The following is a 16993-nucleotide window of genomic DNA, read 5'->3' as shown; positions in this document are numbered from 1 at the left end:
TTATTAACCAATGTCTCTTCTGACCTTTGATGATCCAGTTCAACCATACTAATAAGCAAAAATGACTTTAGATAAACTAACAATTGTGGTTCATTTTTTTTATTGCTGAAGAGTGTTGAACCTTCTCCTGCGTTCTTCTTTACAGACGTGAATTTGCTTTTCCTTCAGCCTGAGGTTCATTCATTTCACTTTTTGGTGTGAAAGGGCTTTTACATTTACTATGTTTAGAACTTCTTGTATTAAAAACAATCAAGCCCTGCTCATATTTAAAAAGTAACGCAAAATTAACGTAACACATTACTTTCCATAAAAAGTAGCTAAGTAACGTAATTAGTTACTTTTTAGGGAGTAACGCAATATTGTAATGCATTACTTTTAAAAGTAACTTTCCCCAACACTGCTCATCTCACTTGCACAAAAACAGATTTAGTATTCCTCAAAATGAATAAAAACAGTGAAAAGCAAACTTTTTTAATTTACATTTCCTTCAGCCTGAGGTTTATTCATTTCACTTTTGGTGTGAAAGGGATTTTACATTTGCTAGAAATAGTACTTTTTACATTAAAAAAACAAACAAGCAAACCCAGGCCAGATAAGAAAAATTATGCAAAAGTAACGCATAAAAATAATGCATTACTTTCCATAAAAAGTAACTAAGTAATGTAATTAATGGAATATTGTAATGCATTACTTTAAAAAGTAACTTTCTTCAACACTGATTCCAACCAAGGAAAACAGAAATGAAACACAAGGTAGGAGAAGGCAGGTACAACAGAATGAAAAAGACCATCAAAATAAACGTCTCTGGAACAGACACACAGGAATTACATTATAACAAACTCCTACTTCTATGGGTAAAAGTTTACTATAAATCTGAAAGTCTTTTTGGGAAGGGATCCACATACCAACTTATCACACTCGTTAAACTGTTTGATGTAAAAAAAAACAATAAAACAGGAAACTGACTTTCTTCGCAAAGATGTATTATGGAAAAAAATAAACAATAGTGAAATGCACAATAGTAAACACAAAACAAATTAACAAACCATAACCCAATAGTACAAATGACTCAACCAACAAATATGCATACAAAATGAATAGTCATAATGATATGAGCATGTAATGTCGGATGCAACGAATGTGGTGATAATTATATGCCACAGTCCATAGGTGAAAGAAGAACTCTTCTAGTCTAGACAATGTAGATGCACACAATTACTCAATCCTTGTTAACAGTCCAGGCCAAAATTCAATACTCCACACAGCAATTCCCGACACAAACCGAAAATAGTTCTTCTCTTCTTGATTAATATCCCATTTCGGTAACCCAAGGCAAATGAGATATTATGCAGGTAAATTTATCCTTTCTAGTCCCAACATGTACCATGAAGTAGAAAGTGGACCATTGGTACAAAAGAGGGTAGGTAAAAGGAGTCCTTCTACAAACAAAATATTAAGCATTATTATAAACCTCACCAACAATGGAATACAATTTATGTAGCCACCATTGAATGTAAGAAAAAACCTTACTTTGATTGAGCATAAAACGGTACGTTTCCCAATCAGGACATCAGTAAAGGCAAGGTTACCAGAGGGAAGCCATGCTTTCCTCTTACCAAACAGCTCTCTCTTCTTCTACTCCCTACCTGTATTTATGCTCAATCAAAAAGGAACAATAGTGCCCCTAATGGTGGGTAGTAGAATAACACTATAAGTAACATTTAACTGTTACATACCCCCCCGATCAGAAAGAGACTTGTCATAACCATAACAAGTTTTCAAATTCTGCACATGATGAGTCTCAACATTTTCAGAATCATTAAGAAAAGAAACAGAATAGTTGACAGGACCAAGACACTTGACAATCTTAGCTGGACCCTTCCACTTTGCGGCTAATTTAGCCATAAAGCCTTCCTCAGCTCTGGATAAAGGGTGAGACCGGACCCACACTACATCTCCCACCTGGAATTTACTATACTTGCGTCGTAGGTCATAGTAATGTTTTTGTCTATGTTGAGCTCGTTCCACATTTTTCTTTACAAGCTCAATGAGGTGTTCTTGTCTCTCCAACACACTATAGGCAGGACTACAAGGAGCCGGAGGTCGATGTAAAGCCCTCTCTAACGGTCCCTTTAATTTCCGTCCCAGAGCTACTTCGGCTGGCGTGAATCCTGTACTCTCCTGAAAAGTAGTATTGATTGCAAACCTAAATTCGGGTAACCACTGATCCCACTGGCGATGCTGATCTCCTACGTATGAAGCAATCATTGTCTTTAGGTTGCGATTGATCCGTTCTGTCATATTCGTTTGGGGGTGATAGGATGTGGTCAATTTTTGTGTTACTCCCCACTGTTTGCAAATTAAGGAAAGTAGCTGTGAAGTAAACTGAGCTCCGCGATCTGACACCAAATAAGCAGGGGTGCCCCATCGAGTAAAGATTTCCTCCACTAGGATTCTGGCTATTTGGGGAGCTTTCGCCACTCTCAAAGGGAATAATTCCACCCACTTGGAACAGTAGTCAACGATAACTAAGAGATGTTCATTTTGTTTGACACTCTTTGGAAAAGGACCCATCAGATCAACTCCAAGCATATAACCGGGTTCAACTACTGGTGTGGACTGTAGATATCCGGATAACTTGGTTAACACAGGCTTATACTTTTGACATGGTTGACACTCTTTACAATACTTCCACACATCAGTTCTCACATTTGGCCAATAGGCTATGTCCAGAAGTCGAAGAAGGGTTTTTAATCTTCCAAGATGACCGCTTAATGGGTTATCATGTACATATTGCAAGAACTCTTTACGAAAACACATGGGTATAACGAGCTGTAGCTTCTGTCCTTTATTTCCATCAGGTACACTGCGAAACAGTACTCCATTCTCGAGCAAGTAATGTACTCTTGAAAGGTCCTGAGAAGTTTGCGAGCTAGCCTTTTTACATAGCTCCTGGATTTCCAAATCGTTTTGTTGTACAGTAGTGATCTGATCAAGATCTACCGGTAAATTTGTTGGAAAAACAGTCGACTTGGTAGCTTTAACTACAGCCAGCAGCTCTGATGATCCTGGATGTTCTTGGTTTCTGGACAACACATCGGCTACGACATTACATATACCTTTTCTGTATTTAACTGTGAACTGAAAGCCTTGCAGACGTATAGTCCACCGTGTGAGACGAGAGTTTGGTTTAGGATGCTGAAAAACCCATGTGAGAGCTGCATGATCTGTGATGACTTCAAAAGGTTGCCCTTCCAAGTAATGTCTCCATTTCTCAACAGCCCATACCACAGCCAAACACTCTTTCTCTGAAACGGAATAAGCTTTTTCTGCTCCTCTTAATAGCCTAGAAGCATAGGCTACCACATGCTCCTCTCCCTCTGTTTCCTGGGTTAATACAGCCCCCAATCCAATCTCACTAGCATCGGTCTGTACCTTGAATGTCTTACTGAAATCTGGAGGGGTTAGTACTGGTGACTGTGTAAGATCCCTCTTTATTATCTCCAAAGCACGCTGACATTGCTCAGTCCAAATCCATGAAGCTTTCTTTTGTTTAAGAGCATGTAAAGGTGCAGCTTTTGCTGAGAAATTCGGGATAAAACGGTGGTACCACCCTGCCAAACCTAAGAAACGCTGAACATCCTTAATCGATTGGGGTATCGGAAAATCCTGGACAGCAGCTACCTTTGCTGGATCAGTTTTTACTCCTTCCGCTGAAACAATGTGACCAAGAAAAGTCAGTTCTCTTTGGATGAAGTTGCATTTTTTTAGGTTGAGAGTGAGGCCAGCATCTTGTAGACACTTGAAGACCTGGTTTAAATGTTGAAGATGCTCCATTTCGTTCCGAGAATACACCACCACATCGTCTATGTACACCAGACAACATTTTCCTCTTAAATCTCTGAGTACATGTTCCATCAATCTTTGGAATGAAGCAGCAGAGTTTTTCAATCCAAAAGGAAGGCGTAAGAATTCAAATAGCCCTGAGGACGTCACAAATGCTGTTTTCTGGATACTATCTGCTTCCATGTCCATTTGCCAATAACCACTTTTAAGGTCAAGTGTGGTAAACACAACAGCTCCATGTAGTGACTCTAAAATGTCTGGAATTTGTGGCATGGGGTAAGCATCAAGATGCGTCTTCATATTCAGTCCTCGATAGTCAATACAGAATCTTGATCCACCGTCTTTCTTTGGAACGATTACCACAGGAGAAGCCCAAGGAGAGATTGAAGGACGTATGATTTCTTTGGCAACAACTCTTTGATTTCAGTACCTATGAACTGCTGCTTATCCCTAGAAACTTTGTAGGCTCTTTTCCTGACTGGGATTTCATCTGTGGTAATAATGCGGTGTTTTATCAGGTTTGTATGTCCAATGTCGTGGGTACAAACGGTCGGCCAGTCTAACATAACATTTTCTAGATTCCTTTTAATCCAGGGTTGAGTGTCCGCTTTTTGAACAAGTTGCTGAACAGTCTGCAAGGTGTCATCAGTAACTGGAAGATTGGGTATAGCAAGATAAAAATGCACCGTGGAACAAACATCATTGTTCAAAAACGAAAAAGAAAGATCTGACTTAGCTCCTATGACAGAAGGCAACATGTACTGAGCTTTTTGGAAGTCTAACACGATTCCCGTCATCAGTAGAAAATCCATGCCTAAAATGATTGGCACGGTCAAATCAATATCTCTCATAATGAACAACGTCAAATCCACTTGCAATCCTTGAATTTCTCCTCCCCAATTTACCTTTCCCAAAGCTGTCTGCCTCTGTCCATTGGCTAGCATGAAGGACTGTCCTTGGCACTGCTGGTACGATTCTGCTTTACACAATTGTTTCCAACAAGATTCCTGGATAAGGGATAAAGTGCTACCAGTATCCACCATGGCTGAGAAATATCTGTCTCTGATAACTATGGGAATATAAACAGTTTTAATGTCTGATCGTGTTGAATTTGGAGTGGATTGCATGACTCTGGTATTAGCTATATGAGGTTTTCGTTGAGATTCACGAGAATTTTGTGTCCTCCTTTGTTCTTCCCCATTTACCTGGCTCCAGTATCTTTTTGACTCATCAAAATCTCGCTCTATCTGTGTGCCAATTTTTACCAGTTCACCCACATCTCTCACAGTTCCTCTCATCATGCTTGCTAGCCGTGGATTACAATTCCGTAGTATAGCTTGTACTACTTCTCTTTCAGTCATCTCCTTTTTCCATCTCATGCACAAAGCACGGTAGTGAAAGGCAAAGTCTCGAATATTTTCCTTGACTCCTTGTTTCCTTTCTAATAACTTTCTTGCAGCCACTTCTTCATAATCTTCACTCAGAAAGGAGAGTAAGAAAGTTTCCTTAAACTGCTTCCAATTTCTGGCATGCCTTCTTTCAGCCATCCACCAATCTTTAGCTGTTCCCTTCAATACCGTCGTTAAGGCAGCCAATATCTCGGGGTCAGAAAGAGGACGAACAGCAAAATACTCTTCACATCTTTCAATAAACTCTACAGGATCTTCATCCTGAGTATTGCTAAAGTCAGGAAAGTCGATTTTTACAGGAGGGTTGTATTGCATTGAAGTCTCATGGACTGTTATGGGACTAGTGAGCTGTACATCAAAAGTTTGATCTCTTACATTCTTGACTGGAGTGGGTAATGAAGAACTTAGATGGGGCTGTTTGGGAGTAGACATGTTTGACATAAGAGATTTAAATTTTTGGTCAAGCTGGATATCTCTTCTTTTTAGACAGTCTACCATGGATCGTCCCAAATCTTGTATGGTGAATTCAAGCTTTTTCTTAATTCTGTCACATTCACGTTCTACAAAATAATGTATTCTCTCTTCGATGGTTTTACATTTGTTTTCCATCTCATCCTGAGAGACACATTCATCCACTCTCTGATGACAGTCTTCGACTCGGCCTTCAAGTGATGTTATTCTTTCATCCAGCCGTTCATTAAAAAGTGTAACAGATGGGATTGACTGTCCTAGTTCTCTATCATCTCCAAGTGGAGGAGGGGGTGGTAAAGGAAAATTATTCAGATCCTCACTGGAACGATCCTCCTCATCTTCCTCAGAGTCCAGGTACAAATCACTGAATGTATTGATCAATTCTTTGAGTGGCTCTCTGTGAGCGTTGAAGGACTCCGATGCAAAATCCAGGCTAGGTACGGCCCCATCCTCACCCAGAGCATTATGGCTTGTCATACTGAATAAAGACTCAAAACACAGTAAAATATCAGTGAGTGAAGTTAATTAGTAGGTCCCTGTTCGGGCGCCATTATATAACAAACTCCTACTTCTATGGGTAAAAGTTTACTATAAATCTGAAAGTCTTTTTGGGAAGGGATCCACATACCAACTTATCACACTCGTTAAACTGTTTGATGTAAAAAAAAACAATAAAACAGGAAACTGACTTTCTTCGCAAAGATGTATTATGGAAAAAAATAAACAATAGTGAAATGCACAATAGTAAACACAAAACAAATTAACAAACCATAACCCAATAGTACAAATGACTCAACCAACAAATATGCATACAAAATGAATAGTCATAATGATATGAGCATGTAATGTCGGATGCAACGAATGTGGTGATAATTATATGCCACAGTCCATAGGTGAAAGAAGAACTCTTCTAGTCTAGACAATGTAGATGCACACAATTACTCAATCCTTGTTAACAGTCCAGGCCAAAATTCAATACTCCACACAGCAATTCCCGACACAAACCGAAAATAGTTCTTCTCTTCTTGATTAATATCCCATTTCGGTAACCCAAGGCAAATGAGATATTATGCAGGTAAATTTATCCTTTCTAGTCCCAACATGTACCATGAAGTAGAAAGTGGACCATTGGTACAAAAGAGGGTAGGTAAAAGGAGTCCTTCTACAAACAAAATATTAAGCATTATTATAAACCTCACCAACAATGGAATACAATTTATGTAGCCACCATTGAATGTAAGAAAAAACCTTACTTTGATTGAGCATAAAACGGTACGTTTCCCAATCAGGACATCAGTAAAGGCAAGGTTACCAGAGGGAAGCCATGCTTTCCTCTTACCAAACAGCTCTCTCTTCTTCTACTCCCTACCTGTATTTATGCTCAATCAAAAAGGAACAATAGTGCCCCTAATGGTGGGTAGTAGAATAACACTATAAGTAACATTTAACTGTTACATACCCCCCCGATCAGAAAGAGACTTGTCATAACCATAACAAGTTTTCAAATTCTGCACATGATGAGTCTCAACATTTTCAGAATCATTAACCTGTTAGCCTGCACCAGAGCGACCTCGCACTGAACGCTCTTTGTTTGCATGTGTCATTGTTTTCTAATAGAATAAATGAAACGGGACAAAGTTAATCTTGTCAAACTCTATATCATTCTGAGGGTCTAAGCCTCAAGCATCGACGACAGATCGCTGTTTTTCGATGGAAAGCTTATAAGGAATGAGTGGCACAAATTTGCTACATTTGTGTAAGCAGTACACATCCAAACACGCAGAGTAAAAAAGCCGTACGTACCTTTATCATTGTAATAACGAGCCACAAACGCGTCCACTGCTGAAATCCCAGTTTAGTTAGAGAGGTAAGGGTCCACAGAAAAACATCCCAGCGAGCACTTTTAGTCCAGCGAAACAATAACGTTGTAATAAGGATGAATATTCATTTGTTTACGTTTCATTTCTTCAGAGAGTTATTGTTCGCGTCCGTTATGGAATAAATTACGCTCAAAAACAGCGTCTTGGTGGTAAAAAAACAAAACGATTTTGTAGAATACGGTCTTACAAACATAATGAGACCGTCTACGGAAAAAAAAGTCTCAGAAAAGCGGAATATAGATTATTTGAATTTGGCGCTCCCTCCTGCCGGCAGTGACGCTTCTGTGACGCACGCTGTCATCTGAGCGGGGCATAACTTAGCGATCTGCTTTATCCATAAAAAACTGTTTTTTTTTTCTTCTACATTTTTTATATGTGTGTGTGTGTATTGTGTGGGGAATGTGGCCGTGTCTGCATGATTATAATCTGTATGGACGCACATCAGCGTGTTTATTAGCGACTCTATGACGGCTATCATTGTGATTCATTGATCAGCTATTATTGATTATATGGCCCATCTGTTTGATTATAATCTGAATGGAAGCACATCAGCGTGTGTTTACTGACTCTATGACCATGTCTGGCAATATCACTTCACGTCTGGCAGTGATATTTATCATTGTAATAACGAATAACGAAGAATACTTCAGTATACATACTATATACAAAGCATTTTTTTCTATTTTTTTTCCTTTTTTATTACTCAAATAATTATTTTTGTATTTTTTAGTGCTCAAATAAATCTGTCTATTATTTTATAATTGAAAAACTATGCAGGAACATGTATAATGACTAAAATAGCTTGTATAATTCTGCAATCCATTTGGTGGTTATTTTTCCTCAAACAGGGGGGAGGGGGGACTATAAATAGTTTCAGAAAAAATATTGCAGGAATCTCATTTTTCATGGTATCTTCTTCAAATTTGAAATATGAACTGATGAGACACATGGCTTTCGATCCATTACTTTTCTGGATTGCTCCAGGACTTATTTCATGTATTTGTATATGAAATAAAAAAACATTCAGTGTGGAAAAATATTTTTCAAGGCACGTCAGTGTCTATAACTTTTTATCTTTTTGAGCATTATCAACTCTGGATGATAGATAGTAAAGCCCAGAGTCTCTTCTTTCCAAAGATACCTAATTTGTTTGTGTAAGCACACTTTGTCACAAACTGTTACCATTTTAATTCAGGTAGGTTATTTTCACCTGCGAGGCCCTAAATGGGGTTGAAGGTTAACAGGTTAAGAAAAGAAACAGAATAGTTGACAGGACCAAGACACTTGACAATCTTAGCTGGACCCTTCCACTTTGCGGCTAATTTAGCCATAAAGCCTTCCTCAGCTCTGGATAAAGGGTGAGACCGGACCCACACTACATCTCCCACCTGGAATTTACTATACTTGCGTCGTAGGTCATAGTAATGTTTTTGTCTATGTTGAGCTCGTTCCACATTTTTCTTTACAAGCTCAATGAGGTGTTCTTGTCTCTCCAACACACTATAGGCAGGACTACAAGGAGCCGGAGGTCGATGTAAAGCCCTCTCTAACGGTCCCTTTAATTTCCGTCCCAGAGCTACTTCGGCTGGCGTGAATCCTGTACTCTCCTGAAAAGTAGTATTGATTGCAAACCTAAATTCGGGTAACCACTGATCCCACTGGCGATGCTGATCTCCTACGTATGAAGCAATCATTGTCTTTAGGTTGCGATTGATCCGTTCTGTCATATTCGTTTGGGGGTGATAGGATGTGGTCAATTTTTGTGTTACTCCCCACTGTTTGCAAATTAAGGAAAGTAGCTGTGAAGTAAACTGAGCTCCGCGATCTGACACCAAATAAGCAGGGGTGCCCCATCGAGTAAAGATTTCCTCCACTAGGATTCTGGCTATTTGGGGAGCTTTCGCCACTCTCAAAGGGAATAATTCCACCCACTTGGAACAGTAGTCAACGATAACTAAGAGATGTTCATTTTGTTTGACACTCTTTGGAAAAGGACCCATCAGATCAACTCCAAGCATATAACCGGGTTCAACTACTGGTGTGGACTGTAGATATCCGGATAACTTGGTTAACACAGGCTTATACTTTTGACATGGTTGACACTCTTTACAATACTTCCACACATCAGTTCTCACATTTGGCCAATAGGCTATGTCCAGAAGTCGAAGAAGGGTTTTTAATCTTCCAAGATGACCGCTTAATGGGTTATCATGTACATATTGCAAGAACTCTTTACGAAAACACATGGGTATAACGAGCTGTAGCTTCTGTCCTTTATTTCCATCAGGTACACTGCGAAACAGTACTCCATTCTCGAGCAAGTAATGTACTCTTGAAAGGTCCTGAGAAGTTTGCGAGCTAGCCTTTTTACATAGCTCCTGGATTTCCAAATCGTTTTGTTGTACAGTAGTGATCTGATCAAGATCTACCGGTAAATTTGTTGGAAAAACAGTCGACTTGGTAGCTTTAACTACAGCCAGCAGCTCTGATGATCCTGGATGTTCTTGGTTTCTGGACAACACATCGGCTACGACATTACATATACCTTTTCTGTATTTAACTGTGAACTGAAAGCCTTGCAGACGTATAGTCCACCGTGTGAGACGAGAGTTTGGTTTAGGATGCTGAAAAACCCATGTGAGAGCTGCATGATCTGTGATGACTTCAAAAGGTTGCCCTTCCAAGTAATGTCTCCATTTCTCAACAGCCCATACCACAGCCAAACACTCTTTCTCTGAAACGGAATAAGCTTTTTCTGCTCCTCTTAATAGCCTAGAAGCATAGGCTACCACATGCTCCTCTCCCTCTGTTTCCTGGGTTAATACAGCCCCCAATCCAATCTCACTAGCATCGGTCTGTACCTTGAATGTCTTACTGAAATCTGGAGGGGTTAGTACTGGTGACTGTGTAAGATCCCTCTTTATTATCTCCAAAGCACGCTGACATTGCTCAGTCCAAATCCATGAAGCTTTCTTTTGTTTAAGAGCATGTAAAGGTGCAGCTTTTGCTGAGAAATTCGGGATAAAACGGTGGTACCACCCTGCCAAACCTAAGAAACGCTGAACATCCTTAATCGATTGGGGTATCGGAAAATCCTGGACAGCAGCTACCTTTGCTGGATCAGTTTTTACTCCTTCCGCTGAAACAATGTGACCAAGAAAAGTCAGTTCTCTTTGGATGAAGTTGCATTTTTTTAGGTTGAGAGTGAGGCCAGCATCTTGTAGACACTTGAAGACCTGGTTTAAATGTTGAAGATGCTCCATTTCGTTCCGAGAATACACCACCACATCGTCTATGTACACCAGACAACATTTTCCTCTTAAATCTCTGAGTACATGTTCCATCAATCTTTGGAATGAAGCAGCAGAGTTTTTCAATCCAAAAGGAAGGCGTAAGAATTCAAATAGCCCTGAGGACGTCACAAATGCTGTTTTCTGGATACTATCTGCTTCCATGTCCATTTGCCAATAACCACTTTTAAGGTCAAGTGTGGTAAACACAACAGCTCCATGTAGTGACTCTAAAATGTCTGGAATTTGTGGCATGGGGTAAGCATCAAGATGCGTCTTCATATTCAGTCCTCGATAGTCAATACAGAATCTTGATCCACCGTCTTTCTTTGGAACGATTACCACAGGAGAAGCCCAAGGAGAGATTGAAGGACGTATGATTTCTTTGGCAACAACTCTTTGATTTCAGTACCTATGAACTGCTGCTTATCCCTAGAAACTTTGTAGGCTCTTTTCCTGACTGGGATTTCATCTGTGGTAATAATGCGGTGTTTTATCAGGTTTGTATGTCCAATGTCGTGGGTACAAACGGTCGGCCAGTCTAACATAACATTTTCTAGATTCCTTTTAATCCAGGGTTGAGTGTCCGCTTTTTGAACAAGTTGCTGAACAGTCTGCAAGGTGTCATCAGTAACTGGAAGATTGGGTATAGCAAGATAAAAATGCACCGTGGAACAAACATCATTGTTCAAAAACGAAAAAGAAAGATCTGACTTAGCTCCTATGACAGAAGGCAACATGTACTGAGCTTTTTGGAAGTCTAACACGATTCCCGTCATCAGTAGAAAATCCATGCCTAAAATGATTGGCACGGTCAAATCAATATCTCTCATAATGAACAACGTCAAATCCACTTGCAATCCTTGAATTTCTCCTCCCCAATTTACCTTTCCCAAAGCTGTCTGCCTCTGTCCATTGGCTAGCATGAAGGACTGTCCTTGGCACTGCTGGTACGATTCTGCTTTACACAATTGTTTCCAACAAGATTCCTGGATAAGGGATAAAGTGCTACCAGTATCCACCATGGCTGAGAAATATCTGTCTCTGATAACTATGGGAATATAAACAGTTTTAATGTCTGATCGTGTTGAATTTGGAGTGGATTGCATGACTCTGGTATTAGCTATATGAGGTTTTCGTTGAGATTCACGAGAATTTTGTGTCCTCCTTTGTTCTTCCCCATTTACCTGGCTCCAGTATCTTTTTGACTCATCAAAATCTCGCTCTATCTGTGTGCCAATTTTTACCAGTTCACCCACATCTCTCACAGTTCCTCTCATCATGCTTGCTAGCCGTGGATTACAATTCCGTAGTATAGCTTGTACTACTTCTCTTTCAGTCATCTCCTTTTTCCATCTCATGCACAAAGCACGGTAGTGAAAGGCAAAGTCTCGAATATTTTCCTTGACTCCTTGTTTCCTTTCTAATAACTTTCTTGCAGCCACTTCTTCATAATCTTCACTCAGAAAGGAGAGTAAGAAAGTTTCCTTAAACTGCTTCCAATTTCTGGCATGCCTTCTTTCAGCCATCCACCAATCTTTAGCTGTTCCCTTCAATACCGTCGTTAAGGCAGCCAATATCTCGGGGTCAGAAAGAGGACGAACAGCAAAATACTCTTCACATCTTCCAATAAACTCTACAGGATCTTCATCCTGAGTATTGCTAAAGTCAGGAAAGTCGATTTTTACAGGAGGGTTGTATTGCATTGAAGTCTCATGGACTGTTATGGGACTAGTGAGCTGTACATCAAAAGTTTGATCTCTTACATTCTTGACTGGAGTGGGTAATGAAGAACTTAGATGGGGCTGTTTGGGAGTAGACATGTTTGACATAAGAGATTTAAATTTTTGGTCAAGCTGGATATCTCTTCTTTTTAGACAGTCTACCATGGATCGTCCCAAATCTTGTATGGTGAATTCAAGCTTTTTCTTAATTCTGTCACATTCACGTTCTACAAAATAATGTATTCTCTCTTCGATGGTTTTACATTTGTTTTCCATCTCATCCTGAGAGACACATTCATCCACTCTCTGATGACAGTCTTCGACTCGGCCTTCAAGTGATGTTATTCTTTCATCCAGCCGTTCATTAAAAAGTGTAACAGATGGGATTGACTGTCCTAGTTCTCTATCATCTCCAAGTGGAGGAGGGGGTGGTAAAGGAAAATTATTCAGATCCTCACTGGAACGATCCTCCTCATCTTCCTCAGAGTCCAGGTACAAATCACTGAATGTATTGATCAATTCTTTGAGTGGCTCTCTGTGAGCGTTGAAGGACTCCGATGCAAAATCCAGGCTAGGTACGGCCCCATCCTCACCCAGAGCATTATGGCTTGTCATACTGAATAAAGACTCAAAACACAGTAAAATATCAGTGAGTGAAGTTAATTAGTAGGTCCCTGTTCGGGCGCCATTATATAACAAACTCCTACTTCTATGGGTAAAAGTTTACTATAAATCTGAAAGTCTTTTTGGGAAGGGATCCACATACCAACTTATCACACTCGTTAAACTGTTTGATGTAAAAAAAAACAATAAAACAGGAAACTGACTTTCTTCGCAAAGATGTATTATGGAAAAAAATAAACAATAGTGAAATGCACAATAGTAAACACAAAACAAATTAACAAACCATAACCCAATAGTACAAATGACTCAACCAACAAATATGCATACAAAATGAATAGTCATAATGATATGAGCATGTAATGTCGGATGCAACGAATGTGGTGATAATTATATGCCACAGTCCATAGGTGAAAGAAGAACTCTTCTAGTCTAGACAATGTAGATGCACACAATTACTCAATCCTTGTTAACAGTCCAGGCCAAAATTCAATACTCCACACAGCAATTCCCGACACAAACCGAAAATAGTTCTTCTCTTCTTGATTAATATCCCATTTCGGTAACCCAAGGCAAATGAGATATTATGCAGGTAAATTTATCCTTTCTAGTCCCAACATGTACCATGAAGTAGAAAGTGGACCATTGGTACAAAAGAGGGTAGGTAAAAGGAGTCCTTCTACAAACAAAATATTAAGCATTATTATAAACCTCACCAACAATGGAATACAATTTATGTAGCCACCATTGAATGTAAGAAAAAACCTTACTTTGATTGAGCATAAAACGGTACGTTTCCCAATCAGGACATCAGTAAAGGCAAGGTTACCAGAGGGAAGCCATGCTTTCCTCTTACCAAACAGCTCTCTCTTCTTCTACTCCCTACCTGTATTTATGCTCAATCAAAAAGGAACAATAGTGCCCCTAATGGTGGGTAGTAGAATAACACTATAAGTAACATTTAACTGTTACAACATTACAGCCACACTCTCTGTCCAATACCCCCTGCACACACAAATCACATCTTTAAAATAGATTAAACAGAATTCAGGAGTCAGAGAAACAGGTTTTAAAACTAGTCTTGTGTATTTCAGAATCAGAATCAGAATGAGCTTTATTGGCCAGGTATGTTTACACATACGAGGAATTTGTTGTAGTGACAGAAAGAGTGAGGAGCGTTGTACCAATGATTCGCTCAGCAGTCCGGACTACCCACCGTAGTCTTCTGAGGTCAGATTTGGTAGCTGAGCTGAACCAGACAGTTATTGAAGTGCAGAGGATGGATTCAATAATGGCAGAGTAGAACTGTTTCAGTAAGTCCTGTGGCAGGTTGAACTTCCTCAGCTGGCGAAGAAAGTATAACCTCTGCTGGGCCTTCCTGACAATGGAGTCAATGTGAATATCCCACTTCAGGTCCTGGGAGATGGTGGTGCCCAGGAATCTGAATGACTCCACTGCAGTCACAGTGCTGTTCATGATGGTGAGTGGGGGAAGAGCAGGGGGGTTTCTCCTGAAGTCCACGATCATCTCCACAGTTTTGAGCGTGTTGAGCTTGACAGAGGGGTCTTTAGATGTGCAGTCGTTGGTGTAGAGCAGGGATGGGCAACTTCGGTCCTGGAGGGCCGGTGTCCTGCAGAGTTTAGCTCCAACCCTAATCAAACACACCTGAAGAAGCTAATTAATGTCTTCAAGATCACTAGAAAGTTACAGACAGGTGTGTTTGATTAGGGTTGGAGCTAAACTCTGCAGGACACCGGCCCTCCAGGACTGAAGTTGCCCATCCCTGGTGTAGAGGGAGAAGAGCAGTGGGGAGAGAACGCAGCCCTGAGGAGCTCCAGTGCTGATGGTACGAGTGCTGGATGTGAATTTGCCAAGCTTTACTAACTGCTGTCTGTCTGTCAGGAAGCTGTTGATCCACTGGCAGACGGAGGTGGGGACGGAGAGCTGAGTTACTTTATTTTGAAGGGTTTCCGGGATAATGGTGTTAAAAGCGGAGCTGAAGTCCACAAACAGGATCCTCACATAAGTCCCTGGTCTGTCCAGATGCTGCAGGATGAAGTGCAGTCCCATGTTGACTGTATCATCCACAGACCTGTTTGCTCTGTAGGCAGCAGAATCACTGGAAGAGAATGTGTTCCTTAGCATATCAGAATAATTCCTCTTTGCCACTCTGATCTCCTTTTCCAGTGTGTATTTGGCCTGTTTGTACAAGACTTTATCCCCTTTTCTGTGAGCATCTTCTTTGGCCTGACGGAGCTGTCTGAGTTTTGCAGTGAACCATGGTTTGTCATTGTTGTAGTTTAAATGAGTCCTGGTAGGAATGCACATATCCTCACAGAAACTGATATAAGATGTTACAGTCTCTGTGAGATCGTCCAGATGGTTTGCAGCAGCTTCAAAAACAGGCCAATCAGTGAGAGAGAAACAGGCTTGTAAATCCCGCTCTGTTTCATTAGTCCTCTTTTAACAGTTATGTTATTTGTTTACACAATTAAAAAATATTAAATAAAAACAGCTTTACACAGTAATGTCACACATTTTAGGCAATGGCAAGAAATACCAAAGAGTTGATAACCGTAAACAACAAACTCCATGCAATGCTGTGGCAAGAATGCTTAATGCTGAAAACAAAGCTCCTGAGTCAATCTGGAAGTAGCTGGAGAATGCACAATTTAAGTTACTCCATCCAGGGCACAGGAAACCAAAACAGAATTCTACAGACGGAGTTGCTCTACTAGTGTGGCATGCTACTGGAGGCAGTGACTTGCACACTGCACAGACCTTTGCTAAAGCAGAGGTGATGGGATAAAAAAAGATAGGCACTGAAAAAAAGAAAGAAAAAAATACTGTATACAAGCTACTTACACACCAACTAAAATGATTTCGAGTTTTTACAATATTTAAATAAGAAAATGTTCAGATATTGTTAAAAGTCTTCTTAAGCATGAAAGACCTTCAGATACAAGCAAGGTGCAAACACACATTTTCACTTTACAATTTTGAACAAGAGAATTACCAAGATGCATGGTGTTAAAAATGTGAAGCGTTTCATTCTTTGACACGATATACAGTATCACTTTAAAAATAGTGAACAGTAGAAAAACGTTTACATAACCGTTTCAACAAATAGTGTTATGTTTCTAAAACAGGGTATGCAATGCATAAATTACACTGATGAATCAAAACATTTACTTAACTTGAAGCTTACTGTGTTATGTAGCATTATTACTATTCACATATTAAAGTAAAACGAATACTAAATGCACGCAGGTTATAAAGAATGTCAGCGTATTTTCTAATATTTTGTTTGTATAACATCTGTATGGAGTGGCTTGACAGGCATAAGCTAAGATTGATAATTATCCATCAGTCAAGTACAGGTATCAGGTGCTCCTGTAGTTTAAACAGCAGTGCCAAGGTCATGTGACTTACAAAGAGAGGAGCAAAGCAATTTATCAGAGTGCAAGGTTTATTAAACATTTAGAAGCAAGCTAGTGCATGCTTGTGGGCTTAAGTGCGTTTTTAGAGTGTGGTGGTTAAGTGCTTGTGGAATAAACGTGCCTTCAGCTGCTTCCTGAAGGATGTGATGGTCTTAGCTGTCTGGTTGGAGGTTGGCGACAGTAATGGTGTAAGGTTTTGGAGAGTGCCTTTGTGCCCCGTTGTGAAGGAACAACAAGGCATTGCTCATTTAGGAGCATACACTAGTAGTGATTTGAAAGCCAGCGTATAAACAACCGGGAGCCCGTTAAGTA

Source organism: Barbus barbus (genome assembly GCF_936440315.1).
Source record: "Barbus barbus genome assembly, chromosome: 40".
NCBI lineage: Eukaryota > Metazoa > Chordata > Actinopteri > Cypriniformes > Cyprinidae > Barbus > Barbus barbus.
The sequence above is the reverse complement of the archived record's forward strand: the minus strand, read 5'-3'. Positions refer to the sequence as shown.